The following is a 21,332-nucleotide window of genomic DNA, read 5'->3' as shown; positions in this document are numbered from 1 at the left end:
AGTAATTATATAATAGTGTGGTTGATACTCCAATTGGGCAGATACAAGGCCAACTTTATCCATTTACAGGCTACCATCTTTAGAAGTCTGTTTTCTTTTCCCCTCATTCTTTGGTTCTAGCTGCCCTCCCAAAGCACTTTATTTATATCTCTATAGCAGTGCTTATTCTTTCTACAGTTACTGCATGCCTGTGAATTTGCCAGGAACTATGCTAGGTATGTGGGCTAGAAGGGTTGGAGCAAATATAAGGAAAGTAAGTTAGCATGCTCTGCCATGCAATGAAGTCAACTGTATACACATTCACCTTCTCTAACAGGTCGGCACCTTGAGAATAGTGACCATATCACTCTGGCCATTTTTCCATTGTTTGCAGAACGTTTTCCTCATAGTTTGCAAAAGATAACTGTTTATTCTCAAATTCTTCACCTAAAAATTCCCTAAGTACTCATAAATTACATATAAATTCAGTAGAATTATTTACTTTATTTTAAAAACACTTTCCTTTTATTTTGGTTCCATTTAACCAACACCTGGAATCACAAGTTACATGTGAATATTCCCAGGATGTGAACTCTAGACACTCTGACAAGCCCTCAATTCCACATGACATACTTAATTTAAATGGCCTTTTTATATAGTTATAAAGAATAAGGGAACGCTACCCAATATTGTGTGATCGTCTATATGGGACAAGAGTCTGAAAAAGAATGGATTGTGTATCTGTATAACTAAATCACTTCATTGCACAGAAGAAATTATCACAACATTGTAAATCAACTACATTCAAGTGAACTTTAAAAAGTGAAAAAAAAGTTTTGCAAATGTTTTGCTATTCCACTCTCTGTGACACTACATTACTTAAAAAAATTGAGGTATAATTGACATGTAACATTATACTACTTTCAGGTGGACAACATAATGATTTGCTATTTGTGTATATTATATATTATGTTAACTGCACCATAATAAGTGCAGTTACTATCTATCACTATACTTAGTTACAAACTTTTTTTCTTGTAATAAGGACTTTTAAGATCTACTCTCTTAGCAACTTTTAAACATGCGATACAGTATTACTAACTAGTCGCCATGCTATATATTACATTCTCATGACTATTTTATAACTGTAAGTTTATACATTTTAATCCCCTTCACTCATTTCTCCCACCCACTCCCCAACTCTTGCCCTCTAGCAACTGCCAATCTGTTCTCTATATCTATCTATATCTATATCTATGAGCTTAGTATTTTGTTTTGTTTTGATTTAAATTCCACATATGGGAGTTCCCGTTGTGGCACAGTGGAAACAAACCCACATCTATGAGGATGTGGGTTTGATCCCTGGCCTCGCTCAGTGGGTTGGGGATCTGGTGTTGTTGTGAGCTGTGGTGTAGGTTGCAGATGCGGCTCGGATCCTGAGTTGCTATGGCTGTGGCTTAGGCCGGAAGCTGTAGCTCTGATTTGATCCCTAGCCCGGGAACTTCATATGCTGTGGGTACAAAAAAAAAAAAGAGAAAATAAAAATTCCACATATCAGTGAGATCATAATGTAGTTCTCTTTCTCTGACTTATTTCATTTAGCATAACACCCTTGAGATCCATTCACGTTCTCAACAAATGACAAAATTTCATTCCTTTGTATGGCTATTTACTATTTTAAAATCAACCCAAGAAAATATTTTGACTTAGACATGCAAACCATTTATAGTTAAATGGACTGCAGAGAATTACAACAGCTGTTCACGCTGTGTTACCCTTTTCTCTCTAATCGCAATTGAATGGATCATTCATCCTGAAACCGTCTTTAAAAAAAAATTTATGCACTTGTGGCACAGGGAAGTTCCCAGGCTGGGACTGAATCTGAGCCACAGCTGTGAACTATGCCACACCTGCAGCAATGCTGGATCCTTTAACCCCGTGCACCAGGCTGGGGATCAAACCTGTGCCTCTGCAGCAACCTGGGATACTGCAGTCGGATTCCTAATCCACTACACCACAGCAGGAACTCCCTGAAACCAATTTTTAAAATGTATTCAAGAGTAAACCTAATTTCATGTTTATTCTCCCCTGTTGTAAAAGTATTTACTGATAGTCCTTAAATAAATAGGGTCTTTGTTATTTCATCCTATTTCAATAATGGAATTAAAACCCACAGCTAGCAGTTTACATAAAATGTCTTAATATAAGTGAGTTGTGAACACCAGACTATCCTGCTCCTATTGCAGAGACACTTATGAGCCAATTTCTCCTCTTTGCATGATATTAATAATACATACAGTAACAAAAGCTGGCATGTATTGGACATGTGCTTGTGAGAGGGACACTGCTTATCCCATTTAATCCTCTCAGCCCTACATGGCTGGTCCTAGCACTGTTCCCATTTTATAAATCAGGAAGCTATAGTTATGAGTGGCTAGGCTAGTTTGCTGAAGGGTAACCAACCTGTAAACTATGAATGAGCCAAAACAAATTTTTAAATTTCTATGCTTTACTGTTTTCCATTTTCTCTTGAACATTAGACAAAAGGGAATTATTTACAACTTTTAGCCCTGACAACTGCCCTGATCTACTGAGCAAAGAAATGCTTAGCAAAGGCTATGTGAGCTCACTTCCAAGATCTGAGTAGCTGAGTCCTGTCTCCTTTAGAAATAGAAAGGCAGCATTCTGAAAGATCAAAGAGAATGTGGTGCAGGTGCTTACAGGTTGTTTCCTAGTGTTCCTGTTCTGTCTGTAGACATGTAGAATAGGACAATGTCCTCATAAATTAGAGTATGGAAGTAGAAGGAGTGTGTGGGAGAAAGTACATGAGAGATCCCATCTCTGTAGCTTACTCATGGGGACAGCTAGGTGTCCCAGGCAGAGGTTTGAGAGCATCCAAGAAACCTCTTACCGAGTTGCTGCCACTACTGGAGTGGCCCACATGCTCTCCTCCTCCCTGCAGTCCCTTCACTCCAGCTATGTAGTAGGATCTTTAGCAAATACATACTCATTAAGGGGATCATTACTGAGTACCACCCTCAATAAGCTCTCACTCCAAGGGGTACTGCTCTGGGCACTGGGGCATTCAGTGAGGCGGGGGGCAGACACCGTCCCTGCATTCCAGGAGATGTTGGCATTTGCACTACATAGCCATGACTGGTCCCTTTCTATCCGGCTATGACCTGGCTCCCATGGGGCTCTCCTTCATTTTTCTTCACTGGGGATCTCAACTGGGCAGTGCCAGCAGGCACTGAGAGGCTGACACTCTCAGAGGCCGTATTTGCCCTTCTGGACATCAGTGAAACAATGAAGGTATCAAATACCCTTAGAGAGTCTACTAAAATAGACTTTAAGTACTTACTATGTATTAATTCATTTAATCCTACAACAACCCAATGAAATATATGCCATTATCATATCATTTAATAGATGAAATGAAAGCAGAGAGGTTTAGTCACTTGCCCAGTGACATACAGCTAGTAAGTTGTGCGTGTTTGGGGGGAATCCCAACCCAGGCAGCCTAGCCCCAGAGCCTACACTATAATATTGTCCTCTGCAGGCATGAGTTGGTTCTTGAATGCTAGTGTTTCTTGGGGCTCTGTCCTTGATACTTCCTGGATCTCTTCTTAGGCTCCATCCTCTCCCTAGATGATTTCCTTCACTTACCTGGTTTTACCCACTGCTCTACTGATATCTCCAAATATCTCTCTCTCATCCTCTATATCCAAGAATTAAGTGAACTTTTCAACCTAAAGGGCTCAAAGGCCCCTTAAGCCCACCCTAATCTCAGTCCTTGATTCCTACCTCACCTTCTGTTCTCACATCCAACTGACTACCAGATAGCCCAGATGTCACCTCCTCTAGGAAGTCTCTCCTGAATCCTCATATGGCTAATCAAAATTACTTTGTCACTGCACTTTGACCCCTTTCCTCCTAGGCCTTGTCACTGGGACTTGAGCTCCTTGAAGGCAGGTATTGTTTAACTCATCTATTTCCCAGCACTGGGTACAGCATGAGTGGTAAGTGCTCAATAACATCCTATTCTGAGTTACATACAAAGCAGAGCAGTCAGCTCTCTGCAGTGCTGCCCTGCTCAGAGTGTCCAAGTGCCTGGATGCCCAGCCCCATCCTGTAATCAACTATTAGCCTACTCCTCACCCAGGAGGCTCCTGCTGGGAAAGGATACCCAGGGAGCCATGACATAGAAGGCCTGTGGGCAGTCTGGTCCAGGACTGGAAGATTCCATTTTCCCTGAGAGAACTGGGCATCAGAGAGTGAGGGTAGTGATGGTTTTCTCATCTGTTCTGGAATGAGCTGGACCCATTCTGAGGTGCCCCAAGTGGTGAAGAGGAAATGGCCACCCTGGTTACTTAAGTCCATGGATGGGAAACTCATTAGCTACAGGCTACACTGCTTGGAAAAGGGAGAGAAAGAAGGTTGTCCTTCAGGACAACTGAGCAGGTCTGGGCAGTTCTGAGACCTGCTGTGAATCACTCTGGGCCCCAGGGCAGGTGAGGGAAAAGTGAGCCCAGTATGTCACTATTGCACTTGTAGGGCCCAATGTCAAGTGTTTGTTGAACTGCAGTATGGATGGTAGCAGGTAACAGGAAACCAACAGCTAAACTGACACCAATGATCAAGCAGGAAGGAGAGAAGGGAAGGGGATAAAATCATTTGCATGTGTGGGCCTATGCTTCCCTGAAGACAGATCTGGCATCTCACGAAGATCAATCACATCCTGCCCTGCTGGACCTTGGTGGATATAATGGATAATTAAGAAGAAGATAATTAAATCTGCTGTCTGTGCAATACGTGCGTGCAGGGGTGAACTTCTGTGAATGAAACTTGTTAGGTAATGAATCTAATGAAAACCAGAATTCTGTCTCTTCAGCTTTCCTGTTTCAGTGGGAAGTGGGGGAGAGAAGGAAGAATCCAGGATTTGGACTTAAAGAAGTGCATGTTCACATCCTGGCACTGCTTTCCACTATTTCTGTGACACTGAACAAGTTTCTTACCTTGCCTGAGACTCAATTCCTCACCCACAAAATGGGAACAATAAATGTCCTGCCATAAGGGGGCGTATGTATGGTGACTAATAAAAGATATGATATATGTAAAGAGCTCTAATGCTTGGAACAGAGTACATACTCCATAAATGTCAGCTCCTACTGATAATTAAAAATAAGCAGCTCCTTCTTCAAGATGTAGTCTTTATGGAAACAACGCTGGCCTTTTTATTGCAATGCCAGCTTCTCTGTTCTGCTGAGCAGAGAGGGGCTTCCCAAGGATTAAACCCTCAGAAAGAATGATCTTTTGCTTCTTTTAAAGAGACCCAGAAGGGAGAAGCAGAGGGAAGGTGGAATAAGGACACACACACACACACACACAAAACCTGAGAAAAAGCCTATCAAGAGAAAGGTCTAAGGAGAGTTGGCAGGAAGGGATGGGAAATAAGAAATGAGGAAGAAGGATTTGAGTGAGGGCTGTCTGAGGAAGTAGGGACATGTGAATACGGTTTGGTAGAAGAGGAAGTGCTTGGAAAATAGCAGTGAGTCACAAATAGGTACTGAAAGGGCAGCTGTCTTGAGAACCCAGGGCCCTTTATCCAGGAAACATCAGGTGCCCTGGGTAGCAGTTACATTTGATTCAGAGTGGGATTAAACAACGGCACGGGACATGGGCCAGTTCGATAACTTTCTCGCTTTGTGAAAAGGAGGTCATTTTCCTAGGGAAAGAACAGATCTCAATTCAGAAGAAATCCAACAGAGCTGTACCTGTAAGGCAAAAATTCTAAGGATGTTCAAAAATTCTAAGGATAAAATTACTTGATATGCTTTGCCAACTACCTAATCTATAAAAATAAACAGTGACTATCCTGTGATGAGATGGTGTAACTGGTTGAACGGTAACTACCCTGGTGATGCAAAGCAATGAACTTGAGACTAACAGCTGAGGGCTCAGAAATTCACTTCAGGAAGCAAACAACTGCCCAGGAGCCTGGCTCCAGCACTTCCATGCTGGACCTGACACTTCATTTGTCCTATCTGTAGACTGGCATGCTTCTTCAGGAGTGACCATCCACCTGCAGCTTTAGATTTTGAAATTTTGGCTGGCAGACACCTGTACCAATTTTGAGTTAGTCCCATGTATTTTGCATACAGGTGGTGCTTAATAAATATTCCAGCAGTTGTAGTTATCCCTCCCTTCTTCAAAGACCCAGATAGAGACAGGTCAGCCATGTTGTGTGGTAATGTGTCCCAAAGTGTGTTCTGGGGACATGTTCTACCAGATGTTACGCATTTTGTGAAGAAAGTGTCTGGGGCCATACAAGTTTTAGAGGTACTGGGATAAACAGATTTCTTCACTGGCAGGATTTCTTGGAGCTTTGGGTATGCTAATGTGCATGGTAAGTCTCCAAGAAGGGGTAATATTCAGAATTTCCTGAATTCTTTATACTATGTTCCTTTTCAAAGGAACACTAACATCTAGAGAGATCCTGGAATATTGGCACCAGGTCTCTCCCAGCTGCTACAGGCTGGAGCCAACGTAGCCAGAAACTTGTCTCTGCTGGAAATTCTGGAGACCTCAGCCTGCCTTTGCCCAATCTAAGAACACATCCTGCCACCTCTACAAACTGCACGGTGTGAGTGGACTTTGAGAGGTAGAAATTATCACAACTGACAGCTTATGGTTTTATAATAGTGTCATAAATCCAGAATCAATACATCATTATGGGAATTCTGAAACAAAGGCACAAAGATTTTTCTTATAATACAAAATGAAGACCTTTAGCCATGTGGGCAATTATTGTTTTATAGCCAAGGCAGTCATGGAGAAAGAGCAGAACAAGCCAGTTTTAGCCATGTTGTTCCATTACACAATGTGACAACAAATACATCAAAGGAACTTAGAGGTTATTTAACTCATTTTTCTTATTTTAAAGATGAAGAAACCCCAAAACAGAGAGGTCAGGTGACTTGCCCAAGGTTACCTAGCTAGTCAGTGGCAGTGCCAGGGCCACACCCCAGGTCTCCTGATCTTAGGACATCCCAGAATCACCACCTGCTGGGCTTCCACAATCTTTGTGAAGAAGGTTTGATGTATTCTCACCTCTCCCTCCTTCCCACCATCTGTGGGTCTGCAGAGGCAGGCTCACCTGGACAAAGAAATGGCGCATGCCATTAAGGGGCTAACCTAATCAAAAAATGGGCAGAAAACCTAAACACACATTTCTCCAAAGAAGACATATGAATGGCTAGAGGCACATGAAAAGATGTTCAACATCACCACTAATTATTAGAGAAATGCAAATCAAAACAACAATGAGGTACCACCAATGGTCAGAATGGCTACCTTTAGTAAGTCTACAAATAACAAATACTAGAGAAGGTGTGGAGAAAAGGGAACTCTCCTTCACTGTTGGTGAAAATGCAAATTGGTACAACCTCAGTGGAAAACAGTATGGAGGTTCCTCAGAAAAATAAATATAGAACTGCCATATGATCCAGCAATCCCACTCCTGGGAATATATCCATACAAAACTATAATTCAAAAAGATATATACATCCCTATGTTCACTGCAGCACTATTCACAATAGCCAAGACATGGAAACAACCTAAATGCCTACTGACAGATGAATAGATTAAGAAGATGTGGTACATATATACAATGGAATACTACTTAGCCATGAAAAACAAAATAATGCCATTTGCAGCAACATGGATACAACTAGATATTCTCATACTAAGAGAAGTAATTCAGAAAAAAAGACATATCACTTATATGTGGAATCCAAAATACAACAAAAATGAACTTATCTATGAAACAGAAACAGACTCAAAGACATAGAGAACAGACTTGTGGTTGCCAAGAGGGAGGAGAGGTGGAAGAGAGAGGAGTTGGGATTATGGCATTAGTAGATGCAAACTATTACATTTAATATGGATAAACAACAAGCTCCTATTGTATAGCACAGGGAACTATATCCAATCTCCTGGGATATATATGTATAACTGAGTCAATTTGCTGTACAGCAGAAATTGGCACATTTTAAATAAACTATGCTTTAATTTTTAAAAAATGAGAAAAAAAGGATATGAGCTGCAGAAATTCAAAACTTTGAGTGTGGGGAGGCTGAAGGGAACTCCACACCAGGGGAAGAGGGGGTTTATTTTAGAGACTGGGGCCACATGGCTGCAGGACTTTGGAATGATTTTGCTGAGTGGGCTGAAGTTCTGCTCGTTTTTTTTCAGGAGAGTCAGTTAAAGAAGTTCTGGGGCTGTGTTGACAGTTTTTGAATGTATGTTGACAGTTCCTTTAGAAGTGACTGACCTGTTCGGGGTCTGGTAATTTACGGGTTACTTGAAGCCCTGGCAGGAGGAGGTGGGGGCCAAATACCAGCCTTGCTTCCTCTGTATCGAGAAGGTGAGTTTTCACCTCAAAGGGGTTAAAAACATGTTTCGTATCTGGCTCAAGAAATCTCTTTAGAGAAATATTTACTTGGGAAGTGTTTAGGGTGTAGATGACAGAGATTGGAGTTCCCATTGTGGTGCAGTAGAAATGAATCTGACTAGTAACCATGAGCTTACATGTTTGATCCCCGGCCTCACTCAGTGGGTTAAGGATCTGGCGTTGCCAAGAGCTGTGATGTAGGTTGCAGATGTGGCTTGAATCCTGCATTGCTGTGGCTGTGGCATAGGTCGGCAGCTGTAGTTCCGATTGGAACCCTAGCCTGGGAAACTCCATATGCCACAAGTGTGGCCATAAAAAAGCAAAAAAAAAAAAGAAGAGAGATTGAAATGTAAAAAACACCATTTAACTATGAGAAAGTGACACATCTTATACCAAAACAAAACAGAAGAAAACAAAAACCCAAATCAAACCAAAACAAACCAAGATCATAGTTCTGGCAGTGCTAACTGGACAAATATTCTTTCCTAGATGCAGTAGAAGGTTGGGTAGAGAGCTCACGTCTGAAGTCAGACTTTCTGGATTCAAGTCTCAATTCTAACATTTACTGACAATGATACTGGGCTGATTACTTAGTCTCTTTTATTCTTCGATTTAAAGCAGGCCTATCAGCAACACCTACCTTACAGAATTGTAGGATTAAAGGAAATAAGGAAAAAAGTGCTTATATTTACAAGCACAGGAGAAAGGTTAGCCAATTTTACCAGTATTAATGAGCAGGTATACAATGATTTCCAGATATGGCATTTGGTTTTGAGGCACCAACGCTTAATGTTGTATTTATTTAAGCTTAGAAGTTATGCTTTTTTTGGCGTCTTTTTTTTTAAAGGCCACACTCATAGCATACGGAAGTTCCCAGGCCAGGGGTCAAATCTGAGCTGCGGCTGAAGCCTATGCCACAGCCATGGCAGTGCAGGATCTGAGCCAAATCTGTGATCTACACTGTAGCTCACGGCAACACAAGATCTTTAACCTACTGAGTGAAGCCAGGGATCGAACCTACATCTCATGGATACTACTCAGGTTCTTAACCTGCTGTGTCATAATGGGAATTCCAGAAGTAGACATTTAATGTCTTTAAATAAGACATTTAATTAATGTCTTATTATGCCTCCCGGGCCCCTTGCTGGCCTCTCTGCTCCATGGCGGGGCTAGAGAGTATCATGTCTTAGACTCATGCATAGAATATGCCTCCATTACACTCAGCTCATTCTTCTCTCTCTTTTTATTTTTGGCTGTGCCCTTGGCATGTAAAAGTTCAAGGGCCAGAGATCCAGCCCGCACCATAGCAGAGATGCAAGCCACTGCAGTGACAATGCTGTATCCTTAACCCACTGCTCCACAAAAGAACTCTTCAGCCTCATTATTTAAATTCAATATTTTTATATCTTGTAGCAGTGAATAAACTAATAAAAAAAGATGATACTTGTGTCCACAAAGTGACAGATGTTAATAAAAGAGCAAAAACAGGTTTTGCTATGAGATGATTAGAGTTCAGTGAATAATACAAAATTAAGTATATCTGAAAACTAGATATTTTCATATAAGGTTGACTATAAGAGTTCTTTATATTTTCTCAATTTTCTAAGATACAGAAAAAAATCTTCAAATGTATGTCACATTTTTTTCTGAAACAAAACTGGTACACATAAATTTTTTTCCTTTTAACTCTAAATGAATAGACTACAGCCTTCTATCAAATATATTCAACACCTGTAGCATATAAACTCGGGCCCAGATTTCCTAAAAATTTTGGATATGTTTTAGTATTTTAGTGATAAAACCCAGATGTCTTGTTTTACATGCCCTGGAAGAAAAGAAACATACAACCTTACAAAGAACACTCACCATTTAAAATCTGATTAAACTCTATGCCAAACAAGGACTGGAAAGAGTATGATGTTTGTACAAACAATCTTTTAAAAAGTATTTTTCAAATCCACTTAAATGTCCTGGAAAACTCCTGAAATATGAACCAGCAATATTTATTTACATTCCACCCCTGCATTGGAATATTAGTTGGGTCATAGCTCTGTGCTTGGAGTGGAAGTTATGGTGATGATTAGTTTGGTTCTCCAATCTGTGTTTTGAGGCCCACGTGGAGTAAACCCCACTTTGGTCACTTATACATATGACGATACCATTTAGAGCCAGGTGGTTCCTAAAAATGGCTCTGTATCAGAACCACCTGAGAGAGTTCACCATTTATCATCTTGTTTTTCAGATCTGGCAAGGGGGAGGGTAAGAATCTGTCCTTTTAAAGAGTTTTTCTAAGTGATTCTGATTAAGCCTAGGAACTGCTCATCTAGGGCCCTGGCCATTCTCAAATGTAAGTGGACACAAGTCATAGAGGAATTTCTTTTTTTTTTTTTTTGCTTTTTCAGGGCTTCACCCGAGGCACATGGAGATTCCCAGGCTAGGAGTCCAATCAGAGGTACAGCCGCTAGCCTACACCACAGCCACAGCAATGTCAGATCTGAGCCATGTCTGCGACCTACACCACAGTTCACAGCAACACCAGATCCCCAACCCATTGAGCCAGACCTGCAACCTCATGGTTCCTAATTGGATTTGTTTCTGGTGTGTCATGACAGGAACTCCCGAGGATTTTGTTAAAATGTAGATTCTGATTCAGTAGTTCTGGGCTTGGGGTTGGGGTTGGGTGGGGAGATGCTGCATTTCATTCTCAGATCTCTTCAATCTCTTTCAATCCGAAATTGTTCCTCCATGTTTCTCTGTCTTTCTTGTCCTTTGCAGTTTCAAAGATTGCAGCCTTGTGTTCTATAGGATGGCCCTCAACCGGAGTCCATGGGATATTTCCTCACGACCAGACTTTGGTTACACCGTTTGTCAGGAATACCCAGATGAAGCTGGGTTTAGCTCAGTGCATCATAACAGAGGTGCAGGACGGCAACCCTTTGTGTCACTTGGTCTTATCAGCCTAGATCATGTGCCCAGATTTCTCTACCATGAAGTCACCATTTGTCCTCTGACAACTGATAGCATTTTGTGGGGAGGTCTTTCAAAGATTGCACTGAATTCCTGCCCCTTATCAACCCCGTGTCCACCTGTCTTCCATTGATAACTACCACCTGGATCAACCACCTATCCCTTTGAGATGAGCCAAACGGTGATTTGTATTTCCACCATTCGTCTATTAGTTGCATTCTTTGCTAAGAATGAGCTTTCCCTTCACTGCAAAGCAGCTCCTGAGTCTTTTGGACATGTTCCCATCATCAGTTGAGCATTTACTCACTTTCTTGCATGACAAGATGTTTCAGACTTATCCTTAATGTTCCTTGTCCCAGCCATGGAATTAGTCATTTACAAAGGATGCCCTTGGTTTCCTTTTAGTTGAAGATGGTATTTAGAATCCAATATCTGCGTGCTCACGCTACTGGAACGTCATTGCTTCTAGGACTCCAGATACACAGAGGCAGAAAACACACAAACACATCCACACACATCCTGCAACTATTCCTATATTTGCTTCTTTATGTATATATTTAAAAACATAAATTCACAATAAAATCTGAATTTCCATTTAATACCTCAAGGTTCTTCCTTTTTTTTTTTTTTTTTTTTTTTTTTTTGCTCTTTAAGGCTGCACCTGAGACACATGGAGGTTCCCAGGCTAGGGGTCTAATCAAAGCTACAACTTCCAGCCCACGCCACAGACACAGCAACGTGGGATCCAAGCCATGTCTGCGACATACACCATAGTTCATGGCACCGCCAGATCCTTAACCTACTGAGGGAGGCCAGGCATCGAACCAGCAACCTCATGGTTCTTAGATTCATTTCTGCTGAGTCATGATGGAACACCCTGGTTTGTGTCTTTTCAACAATGATGAACCCAGCCTTCATGTATTTATCCTTAGTATATTTAGTACTTATTTATTGAATCAATGGAGTTATTTGCTCAAAGTAACTGATATTCTAACCATCCAGGCCTTCTCTTCTGTCCACCACCTACACGCCCTCTTCACCACCCTACATTCTCTAACATGCTACTGATGTACCTCTGTGTGGCTCCCATACCCCTCACTTCAATGACATTAGGCTTGCTCCTGACTCCTCCATGCTAGGAAAGAAAGAGAAGGCTATCCATCCTTTGTAAATGGATCAATAGTGTCTTATGTCTAAGCTCTAGTGGTTAGTAAATTCATAATGTTGAAAGTAAACCTGACATTCACTAATGAAAAAGTAAACATTGAAATATTTTAAACATTGTGTGTGTGTGCGTATGTATGTGTGTGTGTGATAGCTGAATTTTAAAGTTGTAAATAACTTTAGAAGCACTTAGTCAAATGATGTCAAATTTGGAGGTCCCAGGATTTTATGGGAATGCCTAGGATACAACATTGAATAAGCAGAGCTGCTCTGATGACGTGAGGTTGGATAAGGAGTAGGGCAGAGTTTTCTCAAGGAATATTCCCTAGGGCTCCTCAGAATATCAGTTCAACCTCACCAGCCTCATCCGAGCCCTCAAGGAGAAGGCAGGCTTTACTGACCACTTTGCCATTTGCTAACAGCTTAGCCTCTTAGATTTGTCCATTGTTCACTGTTGACACATGGCCAGGAACCACCTATGGGGCCAAGATGTGTATCTCAACAGACTTCGGGATTCTCACATTCTTTCTAAACCCTTATGGAGGGAAATCAGAAGATCTGCCCACTGATGGCACCAACTCCAGCTGTTCACAGGATGGCCTAGATCTCTATCTCTTAACTCATTCCCAAATCATTTCAATACAGCATTGAGGTGAATAGGATATACCCAGCCCCCAACTTCCCGTAAGGACAGACAGAAACATATTTACAAGACAAAAAAAGAGAGAGAGAGAGAAAGCTGTCTTTCAGTGGTAGAAGGGTAAAGAGTACCCAATATGAAATGAAATGAATGATGAAATGAAAATGAATCAATGAAAATGAATAGCTACACATATAAACATGGATGAATTTCAAATACAAGAACAAGTCAGAAAAGCATACACACAATTTGTTCAAAACCTTTCAATGCTTTTCCATATCATTCCGGGTAACAATGAAATGGTTCACAAAGCATCAAGCCATTTGACCTCACCTCCTATTGTTCCCATCCCCCACAGCCACACTGACCTTCCTGTTCCTTGAATGTTCCAGGCATAGGACCCACTCCCACCCACTCCACAGGGCATTTGCACTTACTCTTCTGTCTGGACTGCTCTTCCTTCAGAGGTTCAGATAGCTCCCTCCCTCCACCCCTTCCTGTCTTTACTCAATACTGGCCTCTCAGTGAGGTCCTCCCTCACCACCTTCCCCAACACTCTGCAGTACTCCCCACCTCTCTCTCCTACTTAATATTTCTCCCTAGCACATGTCATGCCTTATGCTTTACTTCTTTATCTTCTCAGCTGTTTCCACCTGACTAGAATGTAATTCCTACCAAGTGGAGATTTTTGTCTTTTGGACTACAGGATCTCTGGAGCCTAGAACGGTGCCTGCCTGGCATGTTGTAGGCATTCAAGCACTATTTCTGGATGAATGACTGAATGAACAAATGAATGATATTCCAAGTGTGGCCTCAAGAAGCAAACAAAAGTGCTAGCTGACTGATGACAGGAGGAAGAGCTCATTTCCAATTCTGCTGGATCCAAAGAGCTGCTTTTGGCAGCCTGCCTTGGACATATAATTCTAGTTGACAGATGAACCCATTTAGTGATCCATTTAGGAACTGGGAGGGGGGGTGCATTTGGGGGCTGCTCACCCTGTAAAGGATGTTACATTGCTTTCCCACTCACAACAAAGTGTTTTAATGAAGCGAAAGTAATTTGTTTCCTAGTTAAGGTGGCCAACTGGTGACTTTGCCCTCAGACTCTTGCTGGCCAGCCCTCTCCTTCATGTTCTATGTATTTAGTCATTCGACAAATATTTGTGGAGCAATGTCTACGTGACAGAACTTCACTACCACACTAGGGCTTCAATGTGCCTGACTTCCTTCGAGTTTATTTACATGCAACTGTACTTCCTTTTCCTTCTTTATCTCTCTCCTCTGCTTCCTCTGCTCTCTTTCTCTCTCTCCCCAACTCATCAGGTCTCTAGTTTCAACTTTATTATTTTAAGCAACTCATGTTTGTTGTAAAAATAAAATCCAACAATATGGCTTTCTGTACAGTAGAAAATGAAATTTCCTTCCTTCCCTCACTACGGGTCACCCTAATAATTATATTTATCGGCTCTTTCTGCAGGTTGAGAAGTAAGAGTCCCCAGGGAATAGAAAGGTGGTGAAAAGGTGGAGAACTTTCACAAACCTGATTTTATTTTGTATATAAAGGGACTTGCCAGGAATCTCAAATTTTCAACTGTCTATAGCATGTCACACTTGTCAAAAGCTTGGCTGAGGCAACTGGTATTTGAGAAAGACATCCTAAGGGTCATACCAGGCAGTCATTCCTTAGATTTTCTAAGCTTTATCTCTCTGCCAAGTGACTGTCAATAAGCAGCACACCTGGACTAGATTATCTTAGCTCTCTACTTGCATATCTTGAGAGAGCTATGTTTTAAAATTAGGTCCTTTTGTTGAGGGTCAATATAAAATAACATCCAGAGAGAGGCTGTTTCTGCAAATGCTTTTGTCCACAAAAGAGTTTTTGAAGACTATCTATCTTCTAAAGGACACATAGAAAAAATTGCTTCCAGAGTTTAGCTTGGATTTTTTTGACAATCTGGTATACTGCTTCTTCTTTGACTTCCTTCTCTCATTCCTCTTCTTTGCCCTCCTCTCTAAACTTTCTTCTCTAGATTGTAAGAATAATACTATATCATCACCTCTCTCTTTTTGCCTTGGTTACCAGGAAGCTTGGACCAATTTTTGAATCAATGGCATCAGTTTCCCTTTGCCTAGGCATTCTTTCTTGAATTGTTCTAGCCTCTCTTGCATAATTCTAGCCTTTTTACTCTGCCTTTTAAAAATGCTTCTTAGGAGTTCCCGTCATGGCTCAGTGGTTAATGAACCCAACTAGTATTCCTGAGGACAAGGGTTGGATCCCTGGCCTTGCTCAGTGGGTTAAGCATCCAGCATTGCTGTGAGTTGTAGTGTAGGTTGCAGACATGGCTCAGATCCCGAGTTGCTGCAGTTGTGGTAATAGGCTGGCAGCTGTAGCTCCAATTCAACCCCTAGCCTGGGAATTTCCATATGCCATAGGTGTGCCCCTAAAAAGACAAAAGACAAAAATAAAAACGCTTCTTAAAATCTTTTCCCCCTATTTTTTGGCAAGGAGGAGACATAAATAGTCCATTAATAAAGTATCCAATGCTGACATTTTACAATTTATAAGAAAAATAAGGCTGAGAGAGATTGCCTGCACTAAGAGCCATAAAAAGCTAGTTAACAGAAGCTTTCGGACTAAACCTGAGGGTCCGCACTCTTTCACAACCCTATATTATTTCAAATTAAAGACAAGTATTTCTTCTGCCTTCAGATGTGAATATTCATTCTTCTTGATTTCCTTTGTGTTCTGATTTTAGGGAGAGACAGCAAGGCTGTGGTCTGTTATGATTGTCCCACTCATCACCATCAAGGTAGAAGGGTTGACAGGGTCCAGGAGGAAGAGAGATATCTTACATCTTTTCTGTGTATGGTAGTCCAGCTCTGGCAACCTACCAAATTTGCTTGGGACCTAAGACATAATACCGAGGATACAGACAAAATATCTTTAGAAAATATCTTGATCTGGCTGGGGTGCCACTATGTATTTGGGTTTTGGAGGTATTTCTGGGTGTGACATTTTTGTTGTGGACTGTGGGGTCACCAATAGAAGGTGACTTTCAATGCAAGCTGAAGAATTCTACATTTTGAAGTTTGAAATATGGTAGTTTATACTCCCAAAGCAAGTGCGACTGATTGGATTTAAAACAAAACTTTCCCCCTAGAATGCTACTGTGACATTAAGATTCTTATTTGTACTTCTATGTTTATTTATACCAAAAATTAGGGCAAATGTAGAGAAGGGTCTAGGAGCACTGAGTTGGACAAATATTCAGGGCAGACTGATATGTGTCCCTAAATGCTGTGGAGGAGGGCGTCACAGCTGGGGGCAGCAAGAGCATGGCGGAGCCTTGATCTGACTGGGGTGCCACTATGTGTTGGGGGTTTTGGAAGCACTCAGTCTGTCTAGAATCCCAGCTCTCCCAGATATCAGCTGCATGAACTCTGGCACATGTTCTAAGTTCTTTGAGCTTGGGTGTGCCCACTTATAAAACAAGAGTGACTCTACTCCAGGATTGTGCAGAGGATTTCATAAGACCACATAGATGAAGCATACAGTGTAGACTTAAAAGTGTTCACCATTACTGAGTCAGGTTAGAGCAACCATGGCAGCCAGTCAGTGACTAGGTTACTTAAATAACCTGGCAAAAATCATAAAGAAAAACCTGAGAGTACACAGTTATCATGGAAGATACTAAAGACGAGCTGGGTATTTTTAGCTGAGGACAGACTTAACTCTCTGGGATGGAGAGTGCTGCAGAGAAGACAGTTTTCAGACTGTGATGAGGCAGACTTATATTAGGATAAATCAAACCAATGAATAAACTCTGTACTTGGTAACTGCCTAACTCTGTTGGACTTATGTACCTTGTAGCCAAAGGGTCAAGGTTCCCTCACATTGTCATCAAGGCATAAATGACCTTGATGCTCTGGCGAGCTGAGCACAGAGTGAGCCAAAGCTCCCTTGGAGAGTAATAATGAGGAAAGACTCCAGTCCTAAGATCCAAGCCCAAGGAGAAGACACCCTTGTGAACTGAGTGATTGGCAGCCCTGAGTCTTGAGGGGTGAGGTTGGGGGGGCATCAGCTTCTATGGGGGTGGTGGTGAAGTTCTTGGCTCAGTTTCAAGTCACAGTGAATTGGATCTGAATGTAAGAACAGCTTGCCAGAAACTTTCTGTTACAAGAAACTCGCTAGAAAGAATGGAAGATTTAACTGCTACAGATCCATTAAAGGCATCACTACTATCTCAAGGAGGGAGGAAAGGGTAGTGTGGCCAGGAATAAATTAAATTGATAAAAAGAATATGGGAATTTCTCCTTGGAGTAAAACATCTTGACTGACTGGCCTTGATGGTCCAGATGTTTGGATGTGGACTTATATTCTACATGCCACAGTCACACTGTAAAATATTGGGTTCTACAACATTTGTTAAGTTGGTTTTATTTGTACACTTGCTCTTGTTTGCTCTTACTTGAAAGGCAAAACTAAATATTATTTAGAGAACAAATGAAAACCAAGCTGGATTTTGTCTTTAACTTGGCAGGAAAGGTGGCCTTTGATTTTGTGCCTAATATTCTGAATAATTATCCTCTGGGTTTTAATTTTTTTTAACCAAATACTTCTCTATATTTAAGTTTTATTTTATTTATTTTTTTATTACTCAAATGAATTTATCACATCTGTAGTTGTATAATGATCATAACAATCTGATTTCACAGGATTTCCACCCCACAGCCCAAGCTATATTTAAGTTTTAGAAAGAAAATGCCCCCCAAATATTTATAATCCTCCTTTTCTTTGAGTATCTAAGTGAGCAACAACAAAATAAATGTTTCATTTGATGATTACATAATGCATGCCATATAAACTTAAAAATATTTTGCCTAAAATTTCATCAAAATTAAACTGAACTTCTACGGAGAATACTTTACAGTGGGGCAAAGTTTTGTACATACACATAATACAAATGGAACTTCACATCAATTCTTATTTTGTGAGAAGAAAACTTCTGAAAAATAAACTTTTAATTTTAGAATATTTTTAGACTTAGAGAAAAGTAGCAAGAATAGCATGGAGAATTCTCATATACCTAGCATCCAATTTACTCTTTTATTAACATCTTAGGTTAGTAATATGCTATATTTGTCACAATTAATAAAGCAATAGTGATATATTATTAACTAAATTCCACAATTTAGTCATGTTTCTCAGTTTTTAATCTAATCTCCTTATTCTTTAAAGTTACTCACTTCCCACCCCCCCTTCCACATTTATCTTCTTTCGAAGGGAGTCACATGTCCAGCTCACTCTGAAGAAGCAGGGAATCATGCTCCCCACATCTTAGAGGGCAGTTTCTGGAGTGAGTTATTTAGAATTCTTTTGCATAGAAGATTTATCTATTTTTCCCATTTATTTACTCAATCATTTATCCATATCAGTATAGATCCCTGAAGATTTATCTTACACTTTGGGCTATGTTTGGGCTACCCTGTGATACTGCTGCCTTGGCAGCCATTCTGTGTGGCCAAGTGTTAAACCAACACTAGCTTCTCCCTCCAACAATCTCCCAATAACAGCCTGTAGAATCACAGGTAAGTATATTTCTTTCTTTCTCTCTCTCTCTCTTTTTTTAGGGCCACGCGCATGGCATATGCAGGTTCCCAGGCTATGGGTCCAATCAGAGCTGTAGCTGTCTGCCTACACCACAGCCACAGTAACAAAGGATCTGAGCCTCATCTGCGACATACACCAGCTCACGGCAATGCCAGATCCTCAACCCACTGAGCAAGGCCAGGGATCGAACCTGCATCCTCATGGAGGCTAGTCAGATTTGTTAACTGCTGAGCCACAACGGGAACTCCAACAAGTAAATATATTTCTGATAGGACTCCTCCAAAGACTCTTGTGATTGGCACTCTCTCCCAAATACTTGAGGTCTTGTGTACCTTAGATAAGACCCTCGTGGAGCTTACCAAAACCCTGCTCTTTTTGTTTTGAATTGACCAATCTGGCTTTAGCCTGGACCTCAAAGCACTCCACTCGTGGACCCTCATGAAAACATGTGCCCCAGGTCCTGCCTCCTTCAGTGCCTGTGCCCTGCCTTGACTTCTCCACGTGACCCTCTAGGTGTGTTGTGTATCCCTTTCAGGAATTTCCTTAGTAGTATTTTTAATCAAACCAGTGGCTCACCATCTGACACAGAGGGTTCCACTTAACCCACATTCGTTTAAAAAAGTCACCACAGGCTATACTCTGATATAGGTTTTCCCCTGCGATCTGAAAGCAGAACATCCCTAAAAAACCTTTTGAAAACCAAAGTGATTACCTTAGGACACATCTTGCTAACAGATCCTCACAGACACATGTTAGAGCTATGGCACTGCGATAATGAGTGCAGTTCTCAGGGAAGGAGCTTGGTAGTGCCACTCTCACTATGCATTGTGGTGGATGCTGCCTCTCTAACTGCTGGCTGCAAAACAAATGCTGAAGGCTATTTTGCATTTCACCTTTTTTGGTAAAAGTGGAAATCCCTTTTAGATTTATTTTGGTTAGCAAAACAGGTACTAGTGCAGATCTTTCGGGAAAGTGAAGTGGAGTAAAGTGAACTTTCAAAAAGCCATAGATACTTGTAGTACTTTGTTACTCAAATTGTTCCAGCTTTGGCCCCTGGGAGCGTCTTCAGTTGGCTCCTGTGCCTCTTTAACATACCCATCATTGTGGATTTCTGACCCCTTGTATTGTAATACCATCAGATGCTTCAAGTTCATCTTGTATATTTCCTGCCCTGGTCTCAGAAACAGCCATTTCTCCAAGGTGCCCTGGTTCCTTTTACTGGAGAATGGAACTGGAAACCAAGATCTGGGGAGTAGGTGTGCTCATTGATACTGGGGTGTCAGTTGCTTCTAGGCCCTCAGATGCCAGAGCAAAAAAAAAATGTATGTGTGTATACTCACCTGTGAATTCACACATATCTATAAATATTTCTACATGCAATTATCTGTACATTATGCTAAACGTGAGTTCACACTGATGCCAATAAGAAAACCTTTGCTTGTTTGTTTCTCACACCTTTCTGTTTCTAACACAGAACATGCAAATTTCAAATCTGAATGGAGTAAATTAAAATTGTTACTTTTATTTTCAGTTTTTCTGCTCATTCCTCCCACCCCACTTTGACAGGGCACGTAAGGCAGTCAGTCCTCTTGACTGCTGCAGATGTATGAATGCCTTACCCTGGGGACACTGCCTGTCTAACAGACTTGTATTTATTTCTCCCACAGTACGTCATACTGCCTGTCTTGCTGACTCCAGTACTGCTGACTTCCATCACATAGGGTCATTTTTCTTTACAAAACTGACTCACACTTGATGATTTACATCTTGGTCATTTATCTGCTTCTGTGAAAAGTTCAAAAACTGGAGCCAAAACAAACTTCAGAATGCATCTAAGGCAAAATCTCTCACTGCTTTAGACTCGCTCTAACTCCCTCTTTCTGCCAAGATGTAAGGGGAAAAAAACAAAACACTTAGCTCATGTGGGAAACAAGTTTTACATATACGTGGGCATGATCATCATCACCAGCATTTCTTACTTGGATACAGAACTTCACAGATTATGAGGCACTTCTCGTTATGCTGTTTCATTTTTACTTCTATCTAACAATCCTAAGACAGGCAGGTAGAGATTTCTGTTCCATTTACTGATTGAAAAAAACTGAGTTTTGTGACAGCAGATGCTGGTGAGGGCTGTTGGGAATGCCAAGTGATACAGACACTTTGTACAATGCTTTAAGAAATAGTTTAGCATTTACCCAAGGGAAATGAAAACTTATCTTCACCCACCTAAAAATGTTTTAGAGATTTAACTCATAATTGCAAAAAGCCTGAAAATAACTCACATGTCCTTCAACTGATGATGGATAAAAAACTATGATAGATATACACAACAATGGAAAACTACTCAGAACAAAGTCTTGATATGTGCAATAACAATTAGGAATTTCCAATGCATTATGCTTAATGAAAAAAGCCAACCTCATAAGACTGTAAAATTCCACTTATATGACATTCTGGAAAAGGCAAAAGGATAAAGAAAGAAATTGGATCATTAATCCTCACAGGTCTGCAGTAGA

The 21,332-nt window shown here is 41.0% G+C and overlaps 1 protein-coding gene across 12 annotated transcripts in view; it reads right to left on the bottom strand.

Annotated features, from left to right (window-relative positions):
• Positions 1–21,332, bottom strand: part of PLCE1 (phospholipase C epsilon 1) — a 348,858-nt gene that overhangs the window by 117,530 nt on the left and 209,996 nt on the right. The gene's annotated exons all lie outside the window — the stretch shown is intronic.

This window comes from Sus scrofa, chromosome 14 (genome assembly GCF_054392235.1).
Source record: "Sus scrofa isolate SSC_HxYL_T2T_F1_AM1 chromosome 14, Sscrofa_HxYL_maternal_Yorkshire_Landrace_v2.0, whole genome shotgun sequence".
Taxonomy (NCBI): Eukaryota; Metazoa; Chordata; class Mammalia; order Artiodactyla; family Suidae; genus Sus; species Sus scrofa.
This window is presented reverse-complemented; position numbering and strand designations above follow the sequence as displayed.